Here is a 16,200-nt window from a genome sequence, read left to right as displayed (position 1 = left end):
TATTTATCTACTTGCACTTTGATGTGCTTTCGAACTGCTAGGTTGGCAGGAGCTGGGGCTGAGCAACAGGGGCTCACCCTGTTGCGGGGATTCGAACTGCCAACCTTCCGATCGGCAAGCCCTAGGCTCAGTGGTTTAGACCACAGCGCCACCCACATGCTTGAATAAAGAATAGAGGCCTCTAAAGGAGTCATCCCTTGAGAGCATGACAGAGACATCCTTGGGGGCCCAGAATCTCCTGGGCCCAGCAGGAGAACCCTGAAAGCACAGCAGCCTCTCAGTCTGGGCCAGTGGCACCCAAATCTTTTTAGGCCACTGCCCCCTCGGTTACATAAACAGGACCCTGGAAATGCAGTGAGGTCGAGGGTATGTTCTTTCACTTGTGGTGGACCTGAAAAAGTGTTAAAGAGTATTGGGAAATCTAAGGGGAAGGGCTTATAGAGAACAGCCCCCCCCCCTCATCAGAAGCAGCCCATCTCCAAGCAGTCATGAAAGCGAAGGGACGGATGAGGAAAGTCAGGAGACGGAAAGGGAGTGCCAGACCTCTGGCAACATCCAAGAGCCCCTGCTCCACAGGCAGGAAGAGAGGGAGAGGGAAAGAGAGGAGAGGAATCAGGCAGAACGCAGACCCTCCCCCCCCCCCCCCGACTCCGGAATTGAGGAGGAGGAGAAAGGGGAGGAGATTCACTGTCCCGAGGCTTTTATGTTGGTCCAAATCGCGGAAGGGGGACAGTGCCGGATTCTGATTCGGAATGAGGAGACATGAAACCTGTAGCTCGCTACACTGTAAATAATGTGCACTAATAAAGACTTCTGAAAGACAAGCAGGTGGAAGGTCGTTACTCAGGAGTAGTCACAATAACCTTTGACAGGAAATAATTTAGAATGAATTGAAATAAATGTTTTAAAGCACCTTTCCAAAAAGAAAGAAAGAAAGAAAGAAAGAAAGAAAGAAAGAAAGAAAGAAAGAAAGAAAGAAGCCCAGAGTCCTTTTCGTTGGGGATAATTCAAATGGAAAATCTCAGGTGTCAAAAAAGTTTTTTTTTTGCATGCCACCCCCGGCAGCCCGTGTTTTGTTAGACCCAAAACAGAAAACGAGCGAGGTCCCAGCCAAAGAAGAATGGCAACTTAAACTGATAGAATATGCGCAGCTTGCAGACTTAACATATATAATAAGAGAACAAGGAGAACATTCGTTTAAAGAAGATTGGAAAATGTTTATAGAATATATGGGGGGAAATTGTGTACGTTGGCAGCATTAAGATAAATTCAACAGTTTTGATAGAAGTAATGATGGAATATTGAATGGTTTATATAAAATATGCAGGGATTTATGCTATGCAAAACGAACCATGGAAAGAGAAGAAGGGAAGTCTTTGATATTTTAAGGTTCAATGAATACTCTAAATTGTAAAACAGAAAATTTAAATGCACACACATGGACACACACACAAATTGGACACTCTAAGTGTCCCAATGGAGTTACGAAAGCCAGCCCAGTTTCTGATTTGAACCTGGAATGTCCCTATTCCCCCTGTTGGTGCTGCCGCCTCTGAGCTCAGGGAGAAAGATGACCTGACATGTGGCTGTGAGCCTGTGAAGGAGCATTGCGTTGCTTCCCCATGGCAGCCACTCCCAGTCCTCCCTTGGGCAGCTAATAGTGGCTTCTGGAGAGCAGGCAAGGAGACAGAGAAAGACAGGGAATGGAGGGGAGCAAAAGTCTTGATTAAAAGATCCCGTACTTTTCTGTGTATAACACGCCCCCTTGTATAAGACGCCCCCTATTTTGGGGGACTCCAAATTAAGAAAATGGCCCAGAGTTGTTGATTGAGCTTTTTTTGGAGAGGGCGGCCCAAAGTTGTTGAGCTTTTTGGGGACGTTTGGAGTTTTTGAGCTTTTTTGAGGAAGAATGGCATGAAGTTGTTTTTTTACAGAGGATTTCCCAGAGTTCTTGAGCTTTTTTTGGGGGGGGGGTTGACAAAGCTTGTTGAGGGGTGTTTTTTTTTGGGGGGGGGTGCAGTAAAAAACTAACCCGATGGTTACAATCACTCGCACATTAATTTACAGTAAAAAAAAACCCTGTATAGTCCTATACACAAAAAGTATGGTACTTTGTGCGTCAGGGTCTAATTTTTCCCTTTTCTAAAATGTCTTTATTGGTGTGTGGTTTTCTTTTGGTAAATCTACCAAAGAATAAAATAAAATAGGGATTAATGGGTTTTCTCTGGATGGTGGAGGTCCTGTTGGTGTCGTGGTGGTGGCACTTGCCCTGGGGTGGGGGGCAAAATGGGGTGTTGAGGAGGGTCAGTTGTGGGGAGTGAGAAATGTCTCTGTTTTCATCTGAGGAATGTTGGAGGGAATATACTCCCTACTCTGTAAAAAGCGTTATGCAGAATAGCAGTTTGCATGGCCCACCAAGGAAGATAATAACACAGTAAAATTCGAGACAGCAATGATTAATTGCACATCTATTAAAAAAAAAATACATATATGCTCCAAACTATGGTAATCTTGTAGCTAAAAGAGAGAAAAGAATATACAGCAAGAAATATTGCCTGAGAAGTATTCTTACGCATTCTTACTAACGAAAAGTTAAGGGCAAAGGAAACTTATAGCATAAAATATTTATATGCAACCACTTACTAAATATGCACAAACCTTCAGCAGCCACAGATGTACGGTAACTAATTTATAAGGAAATCAATAGCTATTTCCAATAATTGGCTATCTTGTGACCTGTGGTAACTCAGCATCATAAATACAAAACAAGGTGTCCCAAAGAAATGGCTTTGAAACCGAGAAGAGCAGGAAAACTCTTAAATAGGAAGCAAAGGAGGGCATTTTGCTCAAGGCTCTGGTCAATTGCGAATAAGCCACACACCTGCCTGGGTCCTTGTAGGGCCTTCACACCTGCGCCAGGTCCCATAAACCTTCTGGGGGTCACTGCAAAACTGACCCTGGGTGTGTGTGACCAAAGGCTCTCCTCCTTGCCCAGGGCGCTATTGACCTGAGAGCTGATTGGAGAAACACGGATTCAGTAGCGTAAAAAGTTGTCCTTGCGCTGCCATTTGCACGAGGAGGTCAAGCAGATGCCAGGGAGGCTGGAGGAGCTCTGAATGCCCCCTGTTATATCTGTCTCTAAAAATATTTGTATACCACTGCGTCATTGAAATATATATCAAAGCATTTTGCAGCCATGAAAACATTAGGCTGCAGGGGACAAGAAGAGTTCAGTTAGCATAAGTGTTCAGCTGCCACCTTTATTTTGAAAATGCCCAGTCCTTGAATGATGTCCTGTTAATTCTGAGCCTGAAATAAAAGCACATGTTCTACTCATGTAAAAACATGCTGATTCCTGGACGGTCCATGGGCCGGATTGAGAAGGCGATTGGGCCGCATCTGGCCCCTGGGCCTTAGGTTGCCTACCCCTGGCCTAGAAGCATCCGATTTTGTCCTTCTCGCCTTGGCTGATGACCCCCACCTAGTGGCCAATAAGGGAAATTTCACTGTATGGCTCAGGTTTGAGTTTGAGGAGAAGAGAAGAACATCCTGTTTCCCACAATAGAGAAAGAGTTGCTTTCAAAGTGTGGGGTGGTATATAACCCGTGTCAGGTTACTTAATAAAAGAATTAGGCTGGATCCCTAAATCCAATGCACAGAGGTAAACACACTCTCCGGCAAGGGAGAGCCCGCAACAGAATATTAAAATCACAGAATCATGTGATTCACAGTAAAGAGCGAGGAATATGTTAGATCCTTTAAATATCCCATTTAGTCGGCTTGCAGTGCTTCCCCTCTCTACCCCCTCACAATGAACAGGCCACACCATCTGTAAATTTAAATGCTTTACTTATAAATGCCAAAGGTCAGATTCATGTGTCATTCCATGCAGCAGGAAGAACACAAATAGAAGAGTATTGAGCTACAAAATACAGTGCAAAAAAATATTTCTGAGTACAGTGGTACCTTCGGTTACAGACACTTCAGGTTACAGACGCTTCAGGTTATAGACGCCACTAACCCATAAATAGTACCTTGGGTTAAGAACTTTGCTTCAGGAAGGGAACAGAAATCGCGCGGTGGCAGCGGGAGGCCCCATTAGCTAAAGTGGTACCTCAGGTTAAGGACAGTTTCAGGTTAAGAACGGACCTCCAGAAAAAATTAAGTTCTTAACCCGAGGTACCACTGTACATAGTCTGGGCTTGAGGTGGTCAAGGCCAGACGTGTTTCCTGGTTGGCTTGATATGGTGGAGGAGAATGAAGAAAGAAGCTTTCTGCCAGGGCCTGGTTGGAGAGCTGGGGGCTGCCAGCCGAAGAGCCCTGCAAGGAGGGCTTGGACTGGCTGGCTGAAGAAGAGTGGTGGGAGCCTGCCTCCCAAGAGCCCCCCAGGGAGGCTCTGGAGATGACACCTTGGGAGGGATTTAGACTGAAAAGCTAGAGGTGGAAGGCCCTGCCCAGAGCTTAGTTTCAGCAATGATATTTTTGATTTTGGAATATATAATTGGCTATTATTTGATTGATTGATTGATTACGGTTCTTGACCAGCACACCTAAATATGCAATACATAAAACAATAAAAGAAAAACAGTAATAATCTAAAAATAGGCAATAAATATAGGATTTAACCATTGTTTAAAAGAAAACTGATTAAAAGGAGTGTTAATACTTAGGGAGGTAGACTACAGCAATTAATTATTTGTATTGTGATTTGATTGGTTAATAATTGGTTGCTCTTTATTGAAAATGAATAAATAATAATTATAATTACTATCATTAAAAAAAGTTTCAGCAATGCCTCTGTTGAGTTAAGACAAACCAGCGACATTGCTGGGTTGTTGTTTTCAGCTATTAAAAAGCTAATTGTCTTCTGTGCCTTCCGTGTGTGTGTGTGTGTGTGTGTGTGCGTGCCCGGGGCAGAGGAAGGGGGGGTGCGGTGGTTGTGGGCTGCCCCGGGTGTCTCCACTGATGCGGGGTGACAAAATGCTGGGCGGCACACACTGTGTGGCCTGCAGTGCACCAAAGCCACAGGTCTCTCCTGGGAGAGACATGGTGGCTTGGGCATTCACAGGCTCCGGTCTACCTGCTACCTCCCTCCCAGCTGTAGGGTGGCTGAGTGGGAGGATGCAGGCAGACTCCAGAGACCCCGTGGTGTGTGCTGCCCCAGGCGCCCAAGCGGCTTCCTCCGCAGTTGTGTGTGCCTGGCCAGGGCGCCCGCCCGCTGCGGAGCTGCGCCCGCCCACCCGCTGTGGAGCTGCACCCCCGGCAGCCGCGCTGTGCGCTGCGCCTGCCCGCCATGCTGGGAAACGGGGCAGGGGCGCATGAGGGTTCCGTCACACCACGGCGCCAGGGCGCCAAATATACTTAAGACGGCCCTGCTGCCCTGTGGATGACCTGGCTTGTTGACACCTCCTTGACACTTTCACTTCCTTTTTCACTGGAGGTGAGGGGGTGTGACCCAACTGAGCCCAGGAATACAGTTCTGTGGCCTTAACCCCTTCATGCATTACCTAGCCCTAAGCTGGCCAGTTATATTTGACTGCAATTTCTCACCCACGCAGAGGGTCTTGAAGGCATCAGCCCACCCTCAATGCCACCACCTAGCTGAACGATGCCTGACTGCTCCTTTGAAAGCAAGTTTTGCTGACAAAACCTATTAAGGGCTCACGATCTGCACTTCTGTCTGTCCCTGGATTTATTCTGTTTGTCCCATGATTTCTAGGCATGGCTCAGGAAAACTCGCTGTTTGCCGCTGATTCGGAACGACCGTCAATCTGTAGAAAACCTGATTGACATTTGTTCTAATTCAGCAGTAAACGGTGGGTTTTCCGGGGGAAAGTGGTGGAAGGAAAGAAAAACCCTCCCAAACTTCTGTCACAGTTGCAGCCAAGGACCTTGCCACTTCCCACTTTTCCAACAGCAACATTTTGTTCTTTAAAATGTTGCCTTCTGCCAGTTATCCCACTCCTTGTGGATTTAAGCAGCGTGTGGAACGTGGCTGTCAGTTTAACAAGACTGATTGAGTGGTTCCTGCGACATTTGTGTTGGCGTCAAACACAGCTGCCCAATCACCCCGCAGAGAATCATATCGCTGTAGAGTTGGAAGGGACCCCCAAGGGTCATCTAGTCCAACCCCCTGCAAATGCAGGAATCACAACTAACACTGCAGTGCTGGGTGGCCCCTCATTCACAATGACTTAGATACGCCTGACTGTGGGAGTGTTGTAGATTCTAGGAGAGGATATATTGACTTAATAGTATCCTTCCTCACTCACGCTTGTGAGCCAGCAGCAGAGTGCACTTCCCAATATATAGCAGGAAGCTAGTTAGTAGATTCGTTTGAATCCCTTTACTTAAACAATCCAATCTGTGGTAATTTGGGGGTGCTGGGCAGATAATTGCACCCAGGCGCTGCATCTGCTAAAGACGGCCCTGTTTGCCACATGTATTTATTTATTTCATAAAATCTATACACTCCTTGATTTTTTTTATTTTTAAAAAACACCCTGCTCCAAGCGGTTTACAAAAAAGAGAAAACAAATTAAATTGCAAATTAGAAGAATTAGCAACAATAATTCTTGACTTCCAAAAAGTAAAACTTAAAAAACAAACAAACACCAACCCATAAACTAAAAACAGATTAAACTTGTGTCAAGTTCCTAAACATTTGGGCCAGCTTGTTTAGACATAATTATTTTATTTCATAAGCTTTATATACTGCTGGACTGTAATGAAACCTCAATATGGTTTGCAAAAAAGAAAAAGAAAAAAAGAAAACCAGCAATAAGCTAAAAACCAGATTAAAACGTATCAGCATACTTTACTACATGTCAGGCTTGCCCAAACAAAAACGTTTGTAGCAGGTGCCGAAAGAGTAAAGCAGGCATCCCCAAACTTCGGCCCTCCAGATGTTTTGGACTACAATTCCCATCATCCCTGACCACTGGTCCTCTTAGCTAGGGATCATGGGAGTTGTAGGCCAAAACTTCTGGAGGGCCGCAGTTTGGGGATGCCTGGAGTAAAGGGAAGGCACCTGTTTGGTGTCAATAGGCAGGGAGTTCCCAAGTGTGGGTGCTGACACACTAAACTACGCACCAAGTTCCAGCAAATGTGGGGCGAGGCGATCTCGCAAGTAAACTGGCCCCAAGTCATGTACTAACTAATCGCGACACCTTGAATTCGGCTTGGTAGCAGATCGGCAGCCAGTGCAGGCAGCACGAGTCGTCGCTTGCTGACAGGGTCTGTCTCCTCTCAGGATACGTGCCGCAGCATTCTGCACCGACTCGAGTGCAGCTTCTGGATCAAGTGCCCCGCATTCAGTGCACAGCTATGCGCTCTTTCTTTGCTGCGCTTTGTGCAGATCTTCCAGAGGTGTAGTAGAAACAGGAGCAGAAGGACCACGAGATGCCGTCTCAGGCTGACCCGCACCAGCCTCGACAGGAAGAGGAGGAGGGCGCTTTCCCGAACTCAGCCACCAGATGGCAGCAGCAAGCTGCGCAAGGGAGGACAGGACCGCTTTGCTGAGCTGCGCTGCCCTGGACCTCCAAGTCCGTCCTGAGCAGCTTTTCGTCAAAGGAGGAGCTCCCGCTGCTTGGAGCGAGCCCCCTTCTGCTCTCGGTCTCCCCATGAGGATAAAAACCACAGAATCATAGAATTGCAGAGCTGGAAATGCAGAACAGGTATCACGGGGCACTTTCAACAATGAAGCTTCTGCAGGTCAAAGCGATCCAGTGGGTGAATATATCGGGTCAGGTGATATAGAGGCCAAGTTTCTAACTAGTTTAATTGAAATCACACACACAAATCACACACACACACACACACGAGTGTTAATGCTTCATTGCTTTTTAATGATTTTTTGCTATATATTTTTTAGCTGTTTCTGTTTTATTTGTAAGCCGCCTTGAGTCTCTGCCTGGGGAAAAGGCAGGATATTAATAAAAATAAAAAATACGTTCATAAAACAATTCCAGTTGCGGGACCCTTCCTCCCCACCCACATTCCCAGAGTTGTCAGCACCTCAGTGTTCTTGGTGTTCTATCAAAAATAAACATTTCGGTCTTGAGTTGACAAATTTCAGACCCTTTTGTTGGGATTTCAGTGGGTAGAACATAAAAGATGAGCAGATTTGGGTATAACTACTATTTTGATTAACAGGATTTAGTGTTCAATTCAGTTTACTCCACCTGTTTAGATCCTTCTCTGTAATCTCCCATAAATATGGTGGAATGACTTGAGGTTGTTTGCAAATTCTTGAGGTTTTTTTGTTGTTGTTGTGTGCTATTCTTATGTTCTTAATTAGCCTCTTGAATAGCCCTCTTGAGTGTTGCCTAGTGATACACTCAGGGCATGTGGGATCTTCAATGGAGCTACTGCTGCTGCTATAGGGACGCGGGTGGCGCTGTGGTCTAAACCACAGAGCCTAGGGCTTGCCGATCAGAAGGTTAGAGGTTCGAATCCCCGTGATGGGGTGAGCTCCTGTTGTTCAGTCCCAGCTCCTGCCAATCTAGCAGTTTGAAAGCACATCAAAGTGCAAGTAGATAAATAGGTAAACAGGAGGAAGGTAAACAGTGTTTCTGTGTGCTGCTCTGGCTCACCAGAAGTGGTTTAGTCATGCTGGCCACATGACCCGGAAGCTGTACGCCGGCTTCCTCGGCCAGTAAAGCGAGATGAGCGCAGCAACCCCAGAGTTGTCCACAACTCTCCCCTCCTGTGGTTTATAGCAACTGGCATTGCTGCCTCGAGCTGTGGAGGCAGAGCACAGCCATCCTGGCTAGTAGCCATCGATATCCCTCTCCTCCAGGACTTTGTCTAATCCTCTTTTAATGCCAGACAAGTTGGTGGACATCATTGCCTCCTGCAGGAGCGAGTTGCACAGTTTAACTCTGTGTTGCAGGAAGGAGCACGTCCTTTTATTTGTCCTGAATCTTCCAACACTCAATTTCATTGGATGCCTGCAATCTCTAGTGTTAGAAGAGAGGGAGACAAACTTAGAGTGGCTTTCTCTGCCTTTCAGCTGTTTCCTGCATAACCAAAACCCAATGGCCAAGGGGCGTGTGTTGGCTTCCCAGTCTCAAATTTCAGCAGCCACCCTATGTGAAGGCAAAATTCAGTGCCTCTCTGCCTCTCATGCTCCGTTTTAGATCATGGGCAGGCAAACTAAGGCCCAGGGGCCAGATCCTGCCCAATCGCCTTCTAAATCCGGCCCGCAGATGGTCCGGGAATCAGCGTGTTTTTACATGAGTAGAATGTGTGCTTTTATTTAAAATGCATCTCTGGGTTATTTGTGGGGCATAGGAATTCGTTCACCCCCCCCAATAAAATATAGTCCGGCCCCCCACAAGGTGTGAGGGACAGTGGACTGACCCCCTGCTGAAAAAGTTTGCTGTCCCCTGTTCTAGATCCTAGTTGCAGTGTCCCAGGTGCCCCAGGCTCTGTACCCACTGCAAGCCATCTGGTGACGCTCCCTTAGATCTGCCTCTGCAAGAACCCTCCAGGGTGACTGACTCCCTCTCCCCACATTCCCGGCCCCTTCTGCCTGCTACCAGTTGTGAAGCTGGGTAGTGGCTCCTCCGAACTCAAGGGCTTGGTGGGTCCTAATCCATCTTGTTTGTTTGTTTCCATTAATCTAAGAAACAGCATTAGCTGGCGCTGGGCTCAGCAGGGGCCTGTTATTGGAGTGAAGTAAATTGTCTCCTTAATAACTACAAATCAATTATCAGCTGGCTTCCCGGGAGAATTTCCCCCCTACCTTTAGACAGCAAACAACAATCAGCTACCATCTCTCTCGTCCCATGAAAGGAAAGAAGCAGCTCCTGACATGATGCCAAAATGGTAATAATAAGGGGAAACCAAACCGCACAGATAATAATAGATCAATTAATAACCCTCGATGGGGCAGGGTTTGTGTGTGGTGGCAGCCATGAAGGGGTTTACACTCAGGAGAGTTCATCTGCAAAGAGGGAAAAGAAGGGCTGTCTTTTCCTTGCCGCGTACATAGACTGACACACTTACATGCTCTGGTTGCTCAATTTTTAATTGTACTTTGAAATGATGATGACGATCCTAACATTTTTCCAGGCTGGGAGTCAAGGTGGCTTACGGATAAAAGTACACAGCACGGATAAAATCTGAAAAGCTAATCCCCCAAAGATTTCGGAGCCCGGGCATGTCTATATGGGAGAATACTGTCCTTCTGATAGTCCAGGCCTAAGCCATTTTAAATATTTGTTAACAATTCTAATAATAAAAAACAGGGCCATCTTAAGCATATCCGGTGTTGTGGTGCAAAGATCCCTCCGGCACCCCAGTCACTGTTTCCCAGAGTTGGCAACCTTTTCCCAAGCCTCTGCAGGGATCACTCTCCTCCTGTGGGGACTTGGGAAGGAAGCTGCACGCCCGCCAGCCATATACTTGGTGGGGTGCAGCTTCCATCCTAAGCCTTTGTGGGGATCGCTCTCCTCCCGCGGAGGCTTGGGAGTCAAGCTGCACACTCGCCAGCCATTTGGTGGGCGTGCAGGAGGGAAAGGGGAGGCCGCCGGCAAAGCTGCGCAGTTCTCTCACTCGCTGGGGCTACCCTGAGAGGCTGGCGCCCTGGCGCAACGAACCACTAAAACGTATGGGAAAGACGGCTCTGAAGAAAAATAATAATTTATTATTTACAGTATACCTCTGGGCGGCTCCCAACAGAATATTAAAAACATGATAAAACACCCAACTTTAAAAACTTCCCTAAAGTGGGCTGCCTTCAGATATCTCCTAAAAGTCAGATCATTGTTTATTTCCTTGACATCTGACAGGAGGGCGTTCTACCGGGTGGGTGCCACTACCGATAAGGCCCTCTGCCTGGTTCCCTGTAGCTTCGCTTCTCACAGCGAGGGAACTGCCAGAAGGTCCTTAGAGTTGGACCTCACTGTCCGTGTTGAACGATGGGGGTCGAGTCACTCCTTCAGGTATACAGGGCCGAGGCTGTTTAGGGCTTTAAAGGTCAGCACCAACCCTTTGAATTGTGCTCAGAAACGTACTAGGAGCCAATGTAGGTCTTTCAGGACCGGGGTTATGTGGTCTCAGCGGCCACTCTCAGTCACTAACAGCTGTCAGGATAAGAAATGTCCCAAATAAATGAAGAAAAGAAATATGGTAGGGACCCCTTTGATTCTGTCACCATCATAAGGAGATGATAGCAGAAGGAATAAATGATGTGGGTTTGGGGGGTCAGTCTGGATGATGCCCCGAGCCCCTTCCAATTCCTGGGGTCCTGTAGTCAATGAGGGTTAGAATCTAACAGAGGAGTCTATTGCTGAACTAGGCAGACAAGTTTTTTTTGTAAAACAGTGACCTTTGTTGGCTACTTAAATGTCCTCATCAGCATCCCAAAATATAAGCCAGGTTGCAAAGGCTACAACTAAGTGATGGGGCCCTCTAAGCTACTGGTGGGCCTTTCTTCCACCCCGACCAACTAGCTGCTAGCTAGGAGAACAATATCATGTTCAGAGTGTCTGGGCTGAGCTGGAAGCAGGCTGGAAGCTGGAGACACAGAGACCTGCTTGCTCTGTGCTGGGTCTAAGCTGTGACTAATGGAGAAGCAAGATCTGTTGGGGTGTTGATGCTGTGAGCCCCTCTAGCTTGTATCGATGTGTAAATAAAACCATATATCCTAAAGATGCCTTCACTGACCTTCATTCCAAGGAAAACAAACCCGAATAACTGCCTAGAACCCCTGGATTCTCTCACTAACTGGAGATCGGGGTTGGCATGTAATAATATTTTCTTTTGGTTGAGGAAGAAAGCTTAGGTTAAGCCCAAGTCTTTGCGAAGAGTGAACAATGGTAATAGAATGAATTAAAATATTGATATTTGGCCATCCAATTTCCTTGCTTTCACTTGCACTGATTGGAGGAATAAAGAGCGGAGACTCTGGTGTGTGGCTCAATCTGCCTCTCCCATTTTTTTTATATGTTGGAGAACATAAACTGTCAAAATGATGGATTCATCTATGCTCGCAACCGAATTGAGTATGGCCTGGCAGGATTTATGCCTCAGTAACATAATTGATTAATTGCTGCAAACACACGCATACTCTTTCCCACAGAACAAAATGGCCATTTTTAGCTGCATCAAACGGGGATTTCCCATGCTCCTTTAGTTCTTTAAGACCCAAGCCCAAAAGCCCTCTCCCCTCCTGTGGCATTCAGAAGCATTGCTACCTCCGACTGTGTAGACCAGGGGTTAGCAAACTTTTTCAACAGGGGGCTGGTCCACTGTCCCTCAGACCTTGTGAGGGACCAGACTATATTTTGGGGAAAAAGAACAACAACGAATTCCTATGCCCCACAAATAACCCAGAAATAGTAGCCATCGATAGTCCTCTCCTCCTCCATGGATTTGTCTAAGCCTCTTTTAAAGGCATGCTAGTTGGTGAGTGTTCCTTAGATTAACTATGGATTCGATCCTAGGATTCATTGATCCTGATGGGAAGGAGGCCCAGAGAACCATCTGGCCCTGTTGCCATCTTTTGCAGCCCACAGGGCATTTCCCTGGCATGGCCAAGCAGAAGCTACGAATGGGAGGCAAGATTGCCTTGAGCTGATTAAATCCTCCCTTCACCCATGTTTGCAGAGGAGCCTAAATGGATGAAGCAAAGGCTGGACATTTGTAGGTACTTTATTCTCTCCCCACCCCCCATTACGGTCTCTGTGGAATCCCTGTGGGTGGCGGAAAGGCTGCCTTGTGGTCTCTGATACAGGATCCGGCCTTGTGTCCCTAACACCTTTTCAGGGGATTCCTATCTCTTTTCAGGGGATTCCTATCTCTTCTGCCTCCCAGCATCTGATCATCTCTGTTTTCAGACCCATGTGCGGCTTCTATAATAATAATAATAATAATAATAATAATAATAATAATAATAATAATAATAATTTATTATTTATACCCCGCCCATCTGGCCGGGTCTCCCCAGCCACTCTGGGCGGCTTCCAACAGAAAAATAAAACACAATAATCTATTAAACATTAAAAGCCTCCCTGAAAAGGGCTGCCTTCAGATGTCTTCTAAAAGTCTGGTAGTTGTTTTCCTCTTTGACATCTGTTGGGAGGGCGTTCCACAGGGCAGGCGCCACCACCGAGAAGGCCCTCTGCCTAGTTCCCTGCAACTTGGCTTCTCGCAACGAGGGAACCGCCAGAAGGCCCTCGGTGCTGGACCTCAGTGTCCGGGCAGAATGATGGAGGTGGAGACGCTCCTTCAGGTATACTGGACCGAGGCCATTTAGGGCTTTAAAGGTCAGCACCAACACTTTGAAATGTGCTTGGAAACATACTGGGAGCCAATGTAGATCTTTCAAGACCGGTGTTATGTGGTCTCGGCTTCTATGATGTTTGCAGAGCACAAGGTGCCTTGGTCTGTTTATGCCCCACCCAGATGGTGGGCGAGAAAAGTCTTGAAAAGCACAGAGCGCAGCAGAGACAAAAGCACAGAAGAGCACAAAGGGACAGCCAAGCAGCAGCGGTACAGCAGTGGGGACCCCTTTCCCCCATAGACCAGTCTGTCCTCCCTCCATCCCTCCCCTTTCCTCTCTGTCTGGGCTCCACTCTCCCCAAATTCATCAATAAATAAGCATCATAAAAACATAAAAGTAAACCTATTCTTTGGTTAATGCAAGGAGTTTATGATCAGCTGCTCTGATTTAATGGCCCTATAGCCATTCAGTTGTTAACAAATCAATATTTCCCCAAGAAACAGTATGGACTTGCCATAAATATCCCTGTAGTTGTAGGAAACTGAGCCACATAATTCATGCGCTGGAGCAGCCGTAATGAGCTACATGATGGCTGCGTCAACGGGAAAATTTATTAGGGAAGAATGCAAGTTGGGATGGGCTGGGGGAGAAAAAGCAGGCCCACAAACCCTGTCCGTGCTTCTCATAAGAGAATAAGAATGAGCCTGCTGGATCAGGCCATTGGCCCATCTGGTCCAGCATCCTGTTCCCACAGTGTCCAACAAGGTGCTCCAGTGGGAAACCTGCAAGCAGAGGGCAAGAGCAGCCCTCTCCCCTCCTGTGGCTTCCAGCCATGGGCGTACCCAGGATCAAAACTAGGGGGGGGGCAAGGGGAGGGGCCAAGGCATGGAAGGGGAGGGGCCACAAATTGGGCGGGAACGGCGAACTCGCGCTCCGCCGGACTGTGCCCCTCCCTAGAAGCAGGGCTGGTGGGCGGAGGCGGAGCCCAGCCCAGCGGAGCGCGAGTTCAGCGTTCCCGCCCGCCGCGCCGCGCTCTCTGGTTCCCCGCCGCGCTTGGCCTTGCCAGAGGGCGCGACGGGGAGCTGGAGGGAGGGCGCAGCGCGGCGGGCGGGAACGGCGAACTCACGCTCCGCCGGGCTGTGCCCCTCCCTAGAAGCAGGGCTGGTAGGCGGAGGCGGAGCCCAGCCCAGCGGAGCGCGAGTTCGGCGTTCCTGCCCACCGCACCGCGCTCCCTGGTTCTCCACTGCGCTTGGCCTTGCCTGAGGGCGCGCCAGGGAGCTGGAGGGAGGGTGCGGCGCGCCACGCCGGGAATGGCGAACTCGCGCTCCGCCGGGCTGTGCTCCGCCTCTGCCCACCAGCCCTGCTTCTAGAGTAGGGCAGCTGCCCTAACTTGCCCCGTGGTGGGTACGCCCTTGCTTCCAGCAACTGATACTCAGAAGCGTTGCGGGCTCTGACTGTGGAGACAGACAGAGCAGAGCTGTCCTGGCTAGTAGCCATCAATAGCTCTCTCTTCCTCCATGAATCTGTCTTAATCCTCTTTTAAAACCATCCAAAGTGTTGGTGCTGACCTTTAAAGCCCTTGGCCCCCAGTATACCCAAAGGAGCGTCTCCACCCCCATCATTCTACCCGGACACTGAGGTCCAGCTCTGAGGACCTTCTGGTGGTTCCCTCCTTGTGAGGAGTGAGGTTACAGGGAACTAGGCAGAGGGCCTTCTCGGTAGTGGCGCCCGCCCTGTGGAATGCCCTCCCATCAGATGTCAAGGAAATAAGCAACTATCTGACTTTTAGAATACATCTGAAGGCAGCCCTGCTTAGGGAAGTTTTTAATGTTTGATGTTTTTTGTGTTCTTAATATTCTGTTGGAAGCCACCCAGAGTGGCTGAGAAAGCACAGCCAGATGGGCGGGGTATAAGTAATAAATCCTCCTCCTCCTCCTCCTCCTCCTCCTCCTCCTCCTCCTCCTCCTCCTCCTCCTCCTCCTCCTCCCATAGCTGCCAAGTTTTCCCTTTTCTCGCGAGGAAGCCTATTCAGCATAAGGGAAAATCCCTTAAAAAAAGGGATAACTTGGCAGCTATGCCTCCTCCTCCTCCAAGCTGGTGGCCATCTCTGCCTCCTGTGGGAGGGAGTTCCATAGTTTTACTCTGCACTGCATGCAGAAATCCTTTCTTTCATCTGCCTTGAATCCTCCCGCAGTCAGCTTCATTGGCTGTCCGCAAGTTCTGGTGTTGTGAGAGAGAGGGAGGAATATTTCCCTCTCTAGTTCACTTTCTCTACGTCAGGCATGTCCAACAGGTAGATCATGATCTACCAGTAGACCACTGGACGTCTGTGGTAGATCACCGGTAGATCAGTGGCTCCCCCCAAAGAAGCTAAAAAACTTTGGCTCCCCTAAAAAATCTCAACATCTTTGCCCTGCAACCCTAAAATGATCTGAACCACCAAAAACAGGGCTTTCCTTCCTAAAAAAAGTTCAATGTTGCTTTCCTCTTCCCTAAAGAAGCTCAACAACTTTTACATGAACCCCCCCCACCAACATGGGCCTTCCTCCTTCCTAAAAAAAGCTCAACAACTTTGACCTGACCCCCCCCCAACATGGGCCTTCCTCCTTCCTAAAAAAAGCTCAACAACTTTGACCTGAAACCCCCCCCCCCCAAAAGGGGGTAGATCACTCCCAGTTTTTAACCCTGTGAGTAGATTGCAGTCTCTTGGAAGCTGGCCACCCCTGCTCTACGTCATGAATAATTTTATAAACTCCTTTCATGTCCCCTCTTAGTCATCTCGGAACTGAAAAGCCCCGCACATGGCAAATCTTTTCCACAGGGGAGTCACCTGTCCACCACATCAAAGAGAAACTGCATCTCAACTTCCTTCCCCTCCCACCTGAACGTCCCTCCCCATCCCTGTGATCTCCAGGAGGGTACTTGCCCTCTCCAGGCTGCTGGAGGTTGGAGAATTTGGGATCTGAAAT

The sequence above is a fragment of the Zootoca vivipara genome, chromosome 6 (genome assembly GCF_965207765.1).
Source record: "Zootoca vivipara chromosome 6, rZooViv2.hap1.1, whole genome shotgun sequence".
Lineage (NCBI taxonomy): Eukaryota > Metazoa > Chordata > Lepidosauria > Squamata > Lacertidae > Zootoca > Zootoca vivipara.
The sequence above is the reverse complement of the archived record's forward strand: the minus strand, read 5'-3'. Positions refer to the sequence as shown.